Genomic DNA, 17,814 nt, shown 5'->3' on the forward strand with positions numbered 1-17,814 from the left:
CAAAACCTTAACTTTTCGATTTCCGAAGAAAAAATAAAAAAGGGTGAGGTCGAATGTGGCACTAACTGGTGTGTTAGTACCTACAATCTTCTCTTCGAAGAATATCTAAGAGCGTCCGTCGACAGAATTTAGCTAGGATAGCTTGGTTCCGTCTGTGGACAGTTAAGCTGCGCGGCTGCCGTTAAAGAGATGTGCTCTGAAGCGAGAAGAGGTTTTTGAATGACGCATGCGACGCAGCGTAAGCTACTTATAGGGGGTGGATTCCCTGACGCTGACGTCAAGATCACCAGCCAATCAGGATTGGTGTATGTGAGATTGATGCTTCTGTTTGCTCCGCGATGAGGCGCATCCCATAGTGAGACATAGAACGGAGTGTTATGAATGAGAACAATTCCTTTTTGTTTGTTTCTGTTCCACTCCCTCGTAGTCTTTCTTCATGTGAGTCACACTATTTGTCTGTTTCTTCTCCTCTATGTATTTCAATTCAAAAATTCAACGTCCTCTTCCAGCTTTCATGTTTTATCACATTTGTCCTATTTTCTGATGGATTTTCTTCATTTTTCTATCTACTGCATTGCCCACATGCTGTGCATTTTGCATTGCATAGATGAAGCGAGAATCCAGCCTATACATGTTGCAAGAAAGAGTGACGATCCTCTGGTGCAGGGAGCTTCTCTGCATAGAAATAGTCACTATGAGCCTTCACAAATGACTCACTCGTGAAGTATGCACACCATGATTGATGTACGCACTGAAGACTGAACTGCAAAGATTATCTTAATTGATGACACGGAAAGATGTATTTTCTGGAAGTCACTACGAATGCACATACTGAGCTTTACATTACCAAGGAAGAAGAGATGGGGCTGTGTAGGGTAGTAGTGTCAGATTACACTACATGATGTGTTGTGTTTAAAATGAGATCTCTGTTGTCAAGTTTGAAATGCTTTCAATGGTTATGGTTTCCAAGTTGTTTTCTTGTCTAACATTTCATTATTATATGAAAAGGTTGCGGGCATACTACATTAGAATGTTAGACAATTACAACCTCAGTCTGTAGATTAATACAAACTGTAAAGCATAAGGGATTTATGTCACAAAAAGCTGTTTTTAGGGCATTCACTCCTGAATTAAACAAGGTTTTTTGTGATCAAATCTTGTATACTGTCACAGCAGTGAAAAAGCCTTAAATGTTTGATAAATTAGTTTGTTTGTGTCCTTCAATATCCTCATGTTATTACTCAAATTCATTGTTATGCATTGGGAAGGTAATTTGCATAGAATTGATGGTTTACCTACTTTCTTTAGAAAACAATTACCACCCACAAAGTAAAACACATTATAGTAAATAGTAGCTGAATTATTTCAGTTGTTCCATTGAAAAGTGATGAAATGCTGTTTATTTTTCTTTTAAATGATTCACTTGTTTACAGCAGCAAAGCTTCATATGTGTATTCAAATGTTCACATTCATACATTTGACGCTTCAGAAAGAAGTGGCAAGAGGGCACTTGCTCTGTAATGAAAGGTAAGATAAAAGCCATCTTTCAAAAAGAGACTGATCCTTGCCTTAAATTCACACAATACAGACATTCATATGCAAAGGCATGCAGCACCATCGGTTGGATTCAAAGAAATACATTACCAGAGGCCGAGGTGGGGGGATGCCATTAGTCATGACTCATGAGTCATGAGCCATCAGAGCATACATTTTTCCTACCCTTTCAAAAGTACACCAAAACGCTTTGACAGCTTGGTGGATGAAAGACAACAATTTAGTGCAGACCTGCCGTAACTGCTGATGTCCCTGTGTAGGAGGTGCAGAATTACAATGAGTAAGATAAAACACCTCACATTTGTTTTGCCTGGGAGGAGAACAAACATCTGCTAAATGCATCACTCTGGTCCCAGAATAAGCAGAGCCAATTGTAAGAAACAGTGGTGGCCAAAAGACAAGTAACAGTGGTAATTGGAAAGAAGAAGAACAAAAAAGGATTTGGGGGGGCAGGGGGGGTTCACTTTTTTTGATAAACTTTAATACTGGGAGGCTTGCCTCTTGTATTTGTTTTAAATGTTTGTGCTTTATCTAAACACATACATGTGGCAAATGTAGATAAGAAATTGAAACGAGTGGAGAACATGATAATCAAACTGTAGTTACACTTTCCCCTTTATATTAAACTTTAAATTGAAGGCGGTCTGTACATGCCATCTTGTCCTTGCTATCAAAGTGTGTGGGCACTGCTTGATGATTACTGATTTCCCTATTACACCTCACAGCAAGTGACCAACATTCTTTACAAAAACGCAGCCACCTCACACACTGAGTTAATCCTTCAAGGAAACATTTTCTATTGGAAGCTAGAAACCTCTCACCATTATACACCCACTTTCCGAATTCCGAAAGAGGGTTAAAGCCATGCTGTGTGTCACCAGGTGGCTGTTGCAGCCATTTGAAATGTTCCAGTCATAGCCATGCGACTCATCTCTTACACCTTATGCCTCTCACTTCAGAATAGCAGAAGAATCCTCAATAGGTGATGAAAAACACTCTTTGCATGGTTTCTTTTATACCAATACTAATTTCAACAAGGGTAGGATAGCTTGTTATGCTACTGACTCCAGTAAAAGCAAAGCAACAGGCCACTTTCTACATGATAGATGTACCCATTTGGTATATTCTCTTATGAGTGGATACCAGTCATCCAAGCAAAACGCCTATTCATCAACCTAGAGCCAAAAGGACCAGAGGGCAAAACACATACTGTACACGTACACTTACAGATACACATACACATACACTTACACATACACATACAGATATACACTTACATACACATACCCACACACAGTCATATGCACCTGTATTTACACATATTTTTTTTCTAGTTCAGCATTTTCACCCTTTCCATGAAGCGTGTAACCCCCTTTGCTGTCTTGATCATGCATTTTAATCACATGCCCTTTGATGTTAAACACTCACGGTCCAAGCGCACATGTAACAGCATGCTTAGTTTATATATGTGCAGCCAAATGATTGTTGTTTGGATATTATTTAAATAGGTCACTACTAATGAAGAAAAGAGACAGAGAGGTGCGGAAAAAGGGTTAAATGTTCCCTCATGAATTCATCCGTAGATCATGTGATTGTACTGCACATCTCAACCATTAATTACCGACTGCACGTCAGTCAGGGTCCCTGCATCTAGATTTTAACCATTGTTCATCATTGGAAAAATGTGACGTACATTTGTGACGTCAGACAAATACCTCAAAATATTGATTTATCATATTTGTGTCTATATGACCTTGACGCTAAGCCTACATTTTCAGGGTCAAATAACTCAGTAAAAATTGTTGTGTATTTAAGTTCAACTGTCTTGAATTTTGAAGAGTAGGCTATGCACATTGTATCTTCCTGCCTCAGTTGCTTCATAAATATACTGTGGAAACTATTATTTTGTAACTCATCATTTCAAGAGCAAAGAGGAAAAAAAACATTTTATCGCCCCCCCCCTTTCTCGCAGTAAATGTTATTTTCTGTGGTGTAAATAATGGATTCATATTATGTTAAGTGTTTTGCCCCACACTCCACACAGTAACTAAAATATGGTGGAAAATGTTTCATTAAGGGGGCCTTGTGATCCAACATACTTACTGCTTGCTTTGTTCATAATTACAACACATCTTTGTAAATTCTTTGTAGTTTCCATAAACAGCTTATGGTCTATGATTACACCCAACATCTCTAACTACCTGTATGATTCACAATATTGAGTTGAACATCAAAACATAAACATTAACCACGTATGCACACACCCCCTAGTCAAGACAGTCCAGATTGTTTCTCACATTATATCACCATCTGCTAAATTCACCCGCACATATACGTACCTTCAGGATAAGTGCGACCATGTTTTCTTTGCAGTATGCCAATGAACACAACACACCAAACGTTGAACGCCTAAATGAGGCATACATATGTCGATGTGTTTTTAACAAAAATGACATATATTCATATTACATTTTTGTCATAGAAACGGAAGGAATTTATACTGTAAGGGCCCTCATTTCTTATAATTATATTTGACATTAATATAATGTAATGTTTACTTGCAGACTTTGATTTAACATTCAAAAGGAGAATATTTTTAGTCAAGTCACACTAAGTGTGTGCACATCAGAAAATGCTTTATAGGCCAGTGTGTGAGACGCCCATCAAAACTGGCTTCACGGTTTACAGTTTACTGCCACTTGTTTTAAAAATGATGTTTAGTTACCTCTTCAGTGGGATCGCAACAAAATTAGTTAACTTGTCTTTCCCCAGAATAGATGAGAAAGAATGAGATTTGGTCAGTTGACAGTTTTCATAATAAAATGTTAAGCATGTTTGCAGCAATGATGGAGAGGTGGCAGAATGTATTCAGAAAAAAGTTGACGTCAACTTGACTTTTACAGCACATGTTTATTCAGCTTCACTGGGGACAAATGATAGATTGGGGTTAACACAACAAATATGTTGAAAACAAACAGAGTTTTATGACAATCATCACTGTATCTTCACTGTGGTTATTCATGTCTGGACATCTATCAAATCAAATCAAATCAAGTTTTATTTATATAGCACATTTGTAAACGATTTTTGGTCGAGCCAAAGTGCTGTACATATAATAAAAATAGCCTACAGTAGAGCTACTTTACAGCTAATACAACAGCACAGTTTGTTCAGAATATCAGTGTGAGAAAAACGACATCCCTCTATCCTTAGATGGGGCAATTGGGAACAGACCTTTTTAGTGAACACAAATACTCCAATGATGGTTCACCACACAAATAACTGCACACAATGACACACTCACAGATGGAAAATCAGTAAATGCTCTTGGCCAAAAATGGAAAAAGACCCAAAAACAGCACAGATGGAAAATTGCGTCTAACCTTCCAAAACCCCCCTTGTGCTCTCGTTTCTAAAATAGACGTGAGTGATGTTATCATCATGTACAGTTTACAGTATAAAGGTCCATCTATTACCAGGAGGATGAGGTCATCATTGTACATGACCTCCACTTCCTGTGAGTAGCATGTGAGGAGGAAGAGAGGCGCTGTGAAACCCACACCGGGGGCTGTGTTTGCCAGGTGGATCCCACAGGGTGCCCTAGCTGTGCACAAATGTTGTATAATTATGTGTTAATCTGGCGTGTTGATAGGAAAGACAAGTAGAGAAATAATTGAACCCAACCTGTCTCTCAAAGCTGAGAAAACTGCACATTAGCCACATTTGCACTAAATTATACTGCTGGGGTTGTCCAAAATAGCTCCACTTCCTCCTAACAGTGTGCTGGGCATCTTTATTTACACACCATTAAACTGAATAAAAAGGGTGATTTGTTTTTTAAAAGACAGAAAAACACAGTTGTGTGGCTCTTCGGACTGTTAAATGATTTCTGATGAATACTTAACCAAATCATTTGTTAAGCTGCACTTATCTCTAGAACATGTTGTACGTGTAGTCTTTCTATGCCATTTTGAAATAAAAATATTTTCAATCGTTTCTTTGCAGTATGCAGGCATTGTGAGTTTTGGGAACAAATTGGCTTGAATAGGATCATCGACAAATATAGACATCACACACACATACATTGTTGTTTGGCCCTAATCTTCTAAAGCATTTGATACCATGTATTGAACACACCAGCAAGTCTATAATTATAAAATCCTTTACTGTGAAAAATATATTTCAATAAGTTCAGCATTCTGCGCCTGATTGATTCCTTGTTGGAGGGATCTAGTGGAACAAAACAGTTGCGTGGGAGAGCAGATCCAGTCTCTCTTTGCATTAGCAGGGATTTTAGAATCTGAAAGCACAGCAAACACATTGACATATGGTTGTTTTCAGTAAAATAATTCCAGTAAAATGCATACACATAAAGATAAATATGATTCTTTTCAGTAAGGTTTCTGGAAAGGCAATAATCATTTTTTCTTGCGTAGATTTTCCATAAGAAACCACATTGGAAATACAAACGGAGACTTTGTGGCACAGCATGTCACAATATTTAAACTCAATAAATGCTCAGTGAGAAACAAGAGATGCATATAAAACACAAATTGCTGTAGACAAGAGTCCTTAATGCAACCCTTTTACATGTCGTATTAGATAAGGGTATTTTTCTTTAAAAACCCTTTACTTCTTATCCCAACAATAAAACAATATTTGGAAGTCGAGGACGTTTCTTTTGCATTTCTGTGCAACATTTGAAACTTACTACTTGTTTTTACTATAACTTTCAAATCACATTCACATCCCCGAATGCAGGCCCTATCACTTTGACAATATGTTGTTGATTTGGACAAGAAATCAACACTAGACCAAGCACAATGAAACCGATGTTGTTTTTATTTTTGAGATTTCTTTTTTTAATTTGATGCTTATATTCCTTCTGGCTGTATTTTGGGTTTCACAATGTTATTAGCGGGATTGTGTTTTCCTTCTCCTACACTGAGGTTTGGATTATTCCAACAAACATGACAGATAACAGATGTAACATTCTATCGCTTCATCAAATCGACACTCTATTTCCAACACTTCCATCTCCAAAATGAATAAGCAGTGCAGTGGGATAACAAATAGGGTGACAAACATATTCTAATGCTCATCAGATGCAGAAATTTGCGCACTTTTTAAGCAGCTTAAAATGGAAAGCGAAAAACAAAAACACCAATCACTGTATCTATTAGATAGTTTGAAAGAATACTAATGCTTTTACTGGAAAAAACTAAAAAGGCTCAGAAACAAAACAATCAATTAATATTGGACATCTTCTCTTCTTTTATTTTTGAGAACAGTGCTCCAGTATAAGGAGTCATAATTATCACAATTAAACATCCTTATTTGAGTAACATTATTCAAAAACAAATCATGACCTTTCATGCTCGTGTTGTAAATAATTCAGATTATTTTAATTCTGTTGCTGACATTTCCTTTGGAGAGTCTTTAACAGTGGGTTGTTGATATTAAATCCAGTTTTTGACAGTTATGTTATACCTACAGTATGGGACTATCTTGGCTAAAGGGAACAAATTAGGCATTGCTATGCATTAGTACACAATATATAATAGTTGTTTTAATTTCTTCTTGCTATACTTCAATGTTATTGACACCAGGGATTAAAAATAAATATCGACAGCCTTGTCCTTTTCCATTTATGAATGGATCCGCATAGTTTACTTAGAACATATTCATATTTATTTCTGTAAACATCCTTTTAGCTGTGAGAATCCTGCTCAGTATACAAATAATCAAAGTAATTGGGATTTTAAAATGTTTAACCTTCATGAAAAAATATAATTTTAGGGGCGAAAGTAACAGTCAAGACAGATCAAATCTGCAGCCTGTAATCTGAATATCATTTTCACAACGACCTTGCTAATACAACGGAGAGAGTGAGGGTGAGAATAGATAAAATATCCTCAATAACAGATGTGTTTGTGGTGAAGATTAGTGAATCCAAGTGTTTGGCCCTCGCTGTTGTCGGACCTGAGAGTCACTTGCACCAGTGCAACCAAATGATTTGTAAATCTATGTTGGGAGTGCTTGAACCGTGGAGTACAGACACAGCTGCCATATTAGTTTTATTTCACAATGTCTACGGAGTGAACCTTTCCCCTACACTTGGAAAATGTGAAAATGTCCGCAGCCACCCAGTGCATGATGATTGTCCTGCTGAGTGTGACGAGGAGATACCGTCTATAGACTATTTATGCAGGGTCATGGGGCAAAAGATGTGAATGTTAATGAGCTTCGCATCCCCCATAGCATCTTGCCTCGTGTTTGTGTGCTTTCTGATTAAACCATGTGGCTGTGCAGAATGAATCATTCACTCGGTCAGTTAGCCAGCCCCTCTTGGCTCCTCCTGATGGCCATTTGGTTCCTGGATGCCTGGCCATTTAGTTGGCCAATGCGGCAATGGCGCCACAGCACAGACGGTTCATGCTGAGTGCCTCCTCTGAGCTCATCAGCGGCAGCAGGCTCACGTCAGCCATCACATCTATACACCCTCTCAGCATGTCTTCCTCCAGCAAGCTGCCATTGCATTATTCTGGGTTTTGAATATTGGTTATTGCCTATTTATATGGTGTTTCCGGGCCAAGCCAGAATATGCTGCAGTGAGTCATTTGCTCTGGACTGGAGCACATCATCATATGGCAGGAATGGTAATGTAAGTCTAATAACACTTTCTGTTGCATTGAGCAACATGTCTAAATGAAGATAGTGAAAACAATTTCTTTTAATTTTCCCTTTGTACACAGAGAGCTTAAAATTAACACATATACATAGTATTTCAATAAAATTGGCCTAAAAACTGCAAAAGTTGATGGTGTCATTTATGGATTTAACTAATTATCTTAAAGCATTATGCCCCCATAAAAAGCTAGTGCCACACAACCACATGGTGCTTGTGGTTTACAAGCTAACAAGCAATGTAGTGATGATTAACCTGCCTGTAGAGTTTCTAGTTTTACTGTAACAACGGGACAGTATCAGCTTCCTATCAGTGTCTGACAGATGGTCATGGTGGCTGGTGATCCAGACACTGGACCTTTTTATATGGATCTGTGTGTTGGAAAATGGTGCAGCACCAGGGTTGATCTGATAAAGCTCTGTGGCTTTGTAGCGCATTAGATTATATGGGAAATAATTAGGACTGCAAAGGAGAGAGACAAGGATTGCATGATATGGCTTAGTGAAACACAGATTTCCACAATATGATGGGATTTCAGTGGTTACAGATTTGAGATCATTATTTTTTGCACCAAAAAATGAACTAATCTTGACTGATTTAGGCTCTGTGCTATAAATATTAGCTGTTCAATTTACTCTCATAGCATTTTTAGGGGGCTTTTAAACCATAGTTTCAGAGACATATTTTGTATAATGCATACACTACAAATCATGTATATGGCATGCTGGCTCAGTCACACTGTCATAACTTGTTGGAACATTGTTGATGTTTTCAGTAGGCTTTTACTGTTACAACAAGTATTATATTCTGCTTTGAAAATGGCTTTTATTATAAATTCTCTGTACTCTAGATTCGGAAGCAAGGCGCAGAAAATAAAGTTTACTTTTATGTTTTCCAATTCCAGAAAGAAGGGAAACAAATGGGTTGTCTAGTGAAGATAAACGGTGAAGAGGCAGGCACACAGTCGAAAACAGGCAGAGATCCTAAACAGGCAGGCAGGCAGAACAAGGGCTAGATTTATGGTTACAGACAGCTTATATATTACGAGCCAACACGTGTATCTATCCCCACAAGGCGGTTGGGGTAGGAAAGAGGGTAAGGTAGTTTGGCTAGTGGACTTACAGAAGCAGTCCACAATGCTGTAATTTATACAGGGGTTTTCAAAGACTTCATTATCATTATCCTCTGGTCCTGCTGTTCCATATCTGCCACCAAGCCGACAGTGCAGCTTTTGATTAAGTTTATTGGACATTTTGGCACTTGACCAACATTTAGGTTTGAAACGTATAGGACCACAGTCACAAGTTTCCCATTGCACAGGAACATAAGGAACTTTGTGAGCCAACTTTAAGAACAGAGTTTGAATCAGCTCCACCATCATCTATTGCTCTTTCTTTTTCTTTCATAGCTCGGCTTCTGGTTCCATACAAATGGCAGCTCCTCTTTCAGCAGCAATTTCTGTCAAAATAAAGTGCTATTTTCTACAGGCGCTATTAGATAACTACTGTTTTAATTACCCCAAGGTGTCAGAGCTGGTACCTTTTGAAAATCAACACCCACGTAGTAAGCTCTCTTGATTCAGCAACAATAAAGGTTTTTAAGGTAGAGCCAAAAAAAGACTTAAATTGTCTACTTTACAGAAACCTTAAAGGGATCTTGAGTTTATTAAGAACCACTTCTTCTCAACTATTTCTTTGCTACCCTCACAGGTTGTACATAAAGAGATACATATAGACAAATGTTTTTTTATATATATATATATATATATTTAATATGTAACCTTGTCTGTGTCCTCCTGATTTCATCCAGCTTTTTCTCAATCAAGGCTCAGAACTGGAATATCCATCAGAAGAATACTGTTATCAGCCTTATTTTCATTTATTTACAGCATAACCTTTATTTATTGAAGCAAACTCGGACTGAATATCTTTGGAACAGATGCAGATGGATATCCAATACTCAATATAAAAAATGTAAGCATTGCAAAGCTTTCATGTGCCCAAAAACATGAGGAATATAAGGAAACAGTTTCTCCCCTTGACTCATCTTCAAATGTTGCTGTCTGGCTTGAGTTGTAAAACTATGCTGGCAATATTGTGTTTGTTCTTTGGCGTGTCATGGGAGTCTGAAATAAGAGGTCGGGAGAAAAGCTTTCAACAAGACGTCTTACACGGAGTAAATCCCTCTTGTGGATTGTCAGAAAATTGAATCAGAGCCCACATTCATGGGATATAATTATTGAAATATTTCTAAAGCATTCTGCATTTCTAGCAGCATTTAAAATGCAAAGGGGCCATAGTTGCAGTTCTCTGAGGGCTGAGGTGGGGGATCTGGGTTTTAATGGGATCCGTCAGATTCTTATGAGAGCATTTCGAGAGCGACCTTATTCACACTGACAGCAGAACACTTCCTTTGAGAATGGAACAGTGGATATGTACAGCATCTAATTTATACACAAAATAATGAAAAAGTATTATTAATTATATTATTTATATATTTTTAAATGTTGTCTTTACTATTCTGGTAGTAGTCAGAAAGATGCTAAGCAAAAGCGTGCAAAGTCTCAAAGAGAAAAAGATACCTCATCAGTTATCATTTTATTTTTTGTGTGTTTATCCTGCAAAAATTATCTTGATAATGATTTATTAACAACTTAATTTAATGAATTAAAAAGCAGCCCTTTTTGTGAGTCTTTCTTACCAGCCCTGATGTCAAGAAAATGTTTTCAGAACATATCAGCTTAGTCTAATTTTAAATTCACACAATGCGTTATGTAAGAAATGGTGACCTTCAGCTTGCTAGACTGTGCACTCTCATTGAGTTCCTAATTTCTCCCACAATAGATAACTAGTCATTTGCCGACTGCTATACAGACTGTGATTAGACTGACTCCTTTGGGTTGCATTAAAAACAAGATTGGTGGAACGGGAAATAAAACATTGACCCACTAGACTAGGCAGAATTTCAGAAAATGTGCTTATTTAAAGTGCTGAAGGCATTTTGTGTTTATTTATGCTATACAACATTTCTAGGGGTATTAAGGGGTGCTGAATCCAAATCTGCTGTATATGAAGGTCAAACATTTCCCAGAAAGCCTCAAAATTGAGAAATCCAACATGGCCGCCACCGCCAGGCTGAAATCTATTTTTGTAGATTACTTTTTGACTAAACAAGGTACAAACTAGAATTAAATGTGTTTTTATATGTTTTCACACATGGGGAATTCAACATACTGTTCTGATTTTAGATCAAATGTGAATAATCAGCTTGAAATCATACATGTATAGCGAAAAAGGTAAGATCGGTGTGATGTTGCTCGAACACCTGCCAGGCTGTTTTCTTTCCGTGACCGCTGAACTGAGACACACTATCACAGCCAGTGATGGCACGGAAGGTAAGGAGTGTGTCCACTTGATCATCGGATAATAACTTGCGAATGTCATGTACTGGAAAATACTTTGGATCCTTTGATGTCCTGGCTTTCATGTAGAGATGGATACATCCGATTCTGTCATGGCTAAAAGTAGAAGAAGCACGCCTGTGTCACGCGCTGACACAACTATTGTGTCCATTGGAGCCTGGATGCAGCGCAAAATCAGACGTGTATCAGCCTCCTCGTGGTCAGCCCTTAAAGAGGAGACATCAAGATCTGGATCTGATGACTTGACAGTGGTTCCTTAAGCAAACCCACCCGATACTACAACACAGGCTCATCTTCTGGGCTGTGTTTTATCAGATGGTTTGAGAGTAGTCGAGCGAGATCTGCTTTGTTCTCTTCCAGTGCCATGAAGCAAGACCAGTCTGCTGGAAGTGGAACGGAGTCATTAACGATTTCTTTGCGTACTGGTCGGTGACGCTGTTTACGTTTCCTGCTTGTGGCCGTTTTGATGGATTCGTCATGGTACCTGTCGAAGACTACATCAACCCTCTGGTACTTCTCTCCCATCTTCAACACCGTCTCAGCAAACTTGTTGGCATAGTCGCCAAATGTTGTAGTGTCAGGCGGCTTCCCAAGTGCCATTACAAGTGCTTGGCCATCAATAGCCAGGCAGCTGGGTTCCTGAAGGGGCACATCTGCAGGCGTTTGGACATGTTTTGTCCAACCCGATATCACGGCAAGACGTGAACATGTGACAATTTACCATGCTGGGAGACCTGAAGATGTCACGATTTCGTCCCTTCAAACGTGACAGTTACACGGTGTTGTTAACCCATGTTAACCAGTGGAGAAATAACCGGAAATGCCAAGCAAATGCTACCCCGACGTAATCATTTATTTTGTAACTCGATTACGCCGATTTTCTTGTTGCCCCAGCTGGTCGACACCTCTTTTAGCAGAAACAAAGGCTACATTAATGTATTAAATCGATGTTAATCCATGCGTGTGGATGTGGAATTAACGGACGTGACTTTATGCGATTGAGTTGCCAGGCAACAGCTTCGGTTCATGTTAATTTACAAACTCTTCAACTACAACCGTAGTTATATTTAAAAACATGTTAGAAGGCCTCACGAAATACTTTAATGCAAATAAAAATGTAAATGTGAAGGAATGTGTGTATAACAAAATTGTATTTACACCATAACGGTGCAGAGCTGATAGAAAGGGACACCTGGTGGTTGAAGAACGCTATTGAATTTTATTATTTTATTATTAGATATTAATAGGATCCCTATAAAGTATATTCATTACTCGTTATTCTCTACTAATAGTTAATTAAATACTGTATATAATGACTGATCCACGTCACAATCAAAGACTTCATCATACACTGTGCTTGGCAACCTTTTTTCACTTCAAACAAGGTGAAAACACCACAAGCTACCCATCAGTCAAAGTATTAAAACACCAGAAAAAGTTCCTGTTAATATTTTTACCCACTTATACCAATACTTGTGGTATAGTAATGCAAAATATCACAATAATGAATATATTTTCAACAAAGGAAGCCACACAAATATGCATCAGCAAAGCTTGCCTTAATCCTCAGGGGACAAATTAGCCAACATATAAAAGCTAATTTAGAAGCTAATTATTTCATGTAACTCACTACTATAGGCTACAGAGCGGCAGGGGACGATTCAAGACAATGCAACCTCCAAGGAAAAAAAAGAAACATGTCCTGGAGACACTTAATTAAGGCACATGTGAAGGAAATTCATCAATCTCTTAAAAAAGCATCTTACTCTGAATAATTAGTCAGGTCTTATCTTGTGCAGTAATTGGCTTGTTATAGCCAATGGGGACATGCTTACTACATTATTTAGACAGATTTGTAACCTTAGTAAAAACAGCCGAGGTGAATTGGATTGTTTTATTTATTTTTATATTCAGTATCATAGTGCACCTTGACTAATCTAAACATCATAGAATTGAAGTTGTCTGGATAACTATCAGAATGAAGTAGTGAGCAGAATGAAATCAGGCGGTCCCTTACTGATGCATTTATTTATGAACATCAATTAAATACCAGCGTCAGTATAATCAGCTAAGCTGGAACACAGCCAAGGATGCAGTACTCTATTCCCCACCACCCGACAATGCAATGACATCTCATCAACATGCACATGCACGTTTCTGCACGAACATGTTGAATATCTGCACTCGAGAAAAAGAACCTAATAATTTCACACAAAGTGAAATCACTAAATCCTTATACACTGAAATCCTTGTTATACTTCTGCTTACCTGCTTACCAAGAGTAAAACAACTCACATTTTACATTCCCCAACCAAACAATCACTAATTCAAACCATTCTAAAAATGCTGTGTGACCATGGACTTGGTGATAACGACGCTAAGTGCATTGAAGTTTCAAAGTCACAATACATTTTCTTAATATGTTTGGGGTGTACAGATAACATTATGTCCTTTTTTAGACATGGTGTAAGCTGTAAACCTTGAAATAAAAGTGATTGTAAAAAAGGGTTCAGTTAGCCAATACAACTAAATTGAAGTCTGACAACTCTGGCATTAATAGAGTGTCTTTAAGATGAGATCAATTTCAAGGTAATTTTCACAGTATGGCATGGAATGGAGCATGCCAAATTCATCTTGTTAACTTGTTCTCATGTGAACACTTGTTTAATCCTGAACATTCTGCTACACCTCCTCCCTGCCTTATGGACCGCAGGTCCCTTAAGCAATTTGCAGATATGAATACTGACAGTGCTCTGGGCAGCTGGGTGGTGTAGCACGTTGAAACCCCGCCCATAAGTTAGAGCCTGGGGCTTCCTCATCCCCAAGTCAGTAAATATATACCCTGTTGATAAGTCCTTGAGCAAGACACAACACATCTACCAGCTGCAAGAGCTCTCTGTCTGCCCTGCAATCTGTTTTCCTTTTTTAAGCGAATAACATCAAGGTCTTTCATATTTCTTAGGAAACGGAGCACTGCTGTTTTTTTTCTTCCAATGAACAGCAATTTAACACTTGACCAACCACATGTATGTCATTAACATCGAACAACAATTTCACAGGTAGTCCCTTGTTATTGTCATGTGAGGTCGAATGTAAAAAGAGGTCATCATTTGTGAAAAATCTCTTTTTAAGTCTCCTCCCTTAGTTGTAATTTCTGCTGCAGTTTGTGTATGAATGACCGGATGTGGACCAGTTCAATGGGTTATAGACTTCAGACTTCCATAATGTTTTCCTGTGCTTACTGTAACCTCATGTGATCAGACATTATTGAAACTTTTTTAAACCAGATATAGAATGAAAGCCAAGTGCATTACATTAGGCATTTTGCTAATAACATCCGTAATACTTTATGAGTTATAACACCAGTTCAGTCAGACAACTCACGTGTTTCTTTAACATGTTTATTAGAAGCAGCATATAGTTGAGTTTGGCGTCTAGGCTCGGGCCTCATCACTCCACAGATATACATAGCATGATGAGTGATGATTAAATAACTAACCCCCGAGCCTACAGGTGGAAGCTGGGGTGGAAGCTGGGGTGGTGGTGGGGCAGGCAAGCAGCAGCGAGGTGGAAGAAGCTGCAGCAATAGCAGCAGCAAGCAATGCATAGAGAGAAATATTGCAGGTTAAATAGAGCGGCATATTAAGGAAACTCTGTTTGGTTGGTTGTAGAGTGGCAAGGGGCGTTATGTATGAATGCAGCATAAGTGCTCGAGTTGACTGCCTGAACTAGCTCGCAGGCTTCGCCCCATTAATGCAACTTTTGGCGAGGCTTTCCATAGACCTGTCATTTCAGAATCAGCTTATAATTATTATGTGTACTGACAAAAAGGAAATGTTTGCATATCAGAATCCTGGGGTAAACTGTCCACATACATATGTATGATTTCATTGATATTATATCCAGACTAATGGATTACAAGGGATTCAAGACCTGTAATTCACAGTCACACATTAACAATTTGACTTGCATTTGTAATTTAAGTATGCCGGTAAAAAAGGCAACAGCTGGCCATGAAATCCAATTATCCAACAAATTGCTGTTACCTGATAGTAGTTCAAAAGAAAAGGATTGTCCTGATGCCAGATTAAACTGCAGACGCTTAGCACAGCTTCCTATCTAGCCTGAATAATGCTGATTAAAAATAAATAAAATAAGTGAATGTTTAATTCTTTCAAGGACAGCTTGCCTTTCCGCTCCTAGCATTCTTTCACAAAACTGGTAGATGTGTAAATTATTCCGAGGTGTTCTTTTGTTTGTTTATGCATGCGTTTTTGTGTGTGTGTGTATGTGTGTGTGTGTGTGTGTGTGTGTGTGTGTGTGTGTGTGTGTGAGAGTGTGTGTGTGTGTGTGTGTGTGTGTGTGTGTGTGTGTGTGTGTGTGTGTGTGTGTGTGTGTGTGTGTGTGTGTGTGTGTGTGTGTGTGTGTGTGTGTGTGTGTGTGTGTGTGTGTGTGTGTGTGTGTGTGTGTGTGTGTGTGTGTGTGTGTGTGTGTGTGTGTGTGTGTGTGTGTGTTTGTGTTTGTGTTTGTGTTTGCTCGTGCAACTTGGCTGCGTAAATCCCTTTCCCAGAATGGAAAGGTCCCCAGGCATCCTGTCAAATTGACAAGTATTCCTAGGTGTGTGTGACTGTGTCTGTGACTGTGTGTGTGTGTGTGTGTGTGTGTGTGTGTGTGTGTGTGTGTGTGTGTGTGTGTGTGTGTGTGTGTGTGTGTGTGTGTGTGTGTGTGTGTGTGTGTGTGTGTGTGTGTGTGTGTGTGTGTGTGTGTGTGTGTGTGTGTGTGTGTGTGTGTGTGTGTGTGTGTGTGTGTGTGTGTGTGTGTGTGTGTGTGTGTGTGTGTGTGTGTGTGTGTGTGAACAACCTCCCAAAGAGGCCACAGCCCCTGAATCCAAACATCCATGCCTCTCCTCTCTGCTTTCACACTGACTAGCAGCCTTTCGGCGTCCTCCTGCCATTCAAGCTAATTTGCCCGTCCATATGCCTCTAGTGTTCGGGCTGATTAAGAGATTGCAAGTTTAGAAGCAGCAACCATGGCTGACACATTGTTCTTTCAAAGGAGAAATTGGGGGTGCATTAGGAGTTGACCAACCAGAGAGAAGTGAATGAAATGGTTCTAAGAAATCGAATAAAACATAGGTAATTTGTTTTGATGAGGTTTTTTTGTGTTACAATTAAGACAGTAGACATACATCGATAATCACAGCACTGTGTCCAGTGACACATCAGCAGCATCCAATCATTCCCCCAGTTGGACTTTACTTGGATGGAATCGATGGCTCGGCTCATTATTTGTTACGACTATAGCATGTTTGCTTTCTGCTCCATTTTTTTGAATACCTCTGCTTGCTTTATAGAAAAATACTTGATGGAGCAAAAGTGATGTTGCATTGAGTCATGTATCCTCACATGCATGCAATAACACACATAAACCAACAAGCATGCAGTACAGGAAAAAAAGGAGAGTTTCGGTTGAATAGTTTTTATTTCACACCTGACATGTGTTGGATGTGTTGGACAAGGAGGATTTCAGCAGAGGAACTGCTTCACTTTTTTGAATTCCAGTTTTAACTTCTCTCCTTTGGCTGCAAATGTCATGAGGGATGGTGAGGCTAGGGGGGGTGAGGAGAAGAAGAAGAAAGGAAAGCAGGGAGATAAGAGAGATGACACAATGACAATGCAAGGGCCGATTTAGTGATTTGGGGTCCAAAGGATACCCAAAGAGTTTGGAGTTAGAAGAAATGGGGTCAGGAAGAGGGAAGTGATGAGAATGCAAAATGATTGCCTATTTGTAGGCAGGGTGTGTTTGGAGCACCATGTGGAGGTGGAGAGGAGACTTGTGCACCCGTTATATGTCGGAACTTGTTGAATCTCACACACTTACCGACACATATTTCTATGTCGCAAAGACTTGTATTTTGGCAGGAAAATCCATACTTGGGACAGTATCTCCACGTCAAAAAAGTCAAAGCCACTGTGTGACTGAATGAATGTTACCAAGTAGAAGAATAGAAAATCACTCAACATCAAGACAACTCAACGAAGGCAGCAATTTCTTAGAAATGAATCATTAGTCCGGGCTCCAAAGCAATCTCATCGGAGTTGTGTTTTTCCTAGACTCTTTCACAAAAACAGAACCGCAAGGAAAGTGATTT

This window comes from Notothenia rossii, assembly GCF_949606895.1.
Source record: "Notothenia rossii genome assembly, chromosome: 9".
NCBI classification, from domain to species: Eukaryota; Metazoa; Chordata; class Actinopteri; order Perciformes; family Nototheniidae; genus Notothenia; species Notothenia rossii.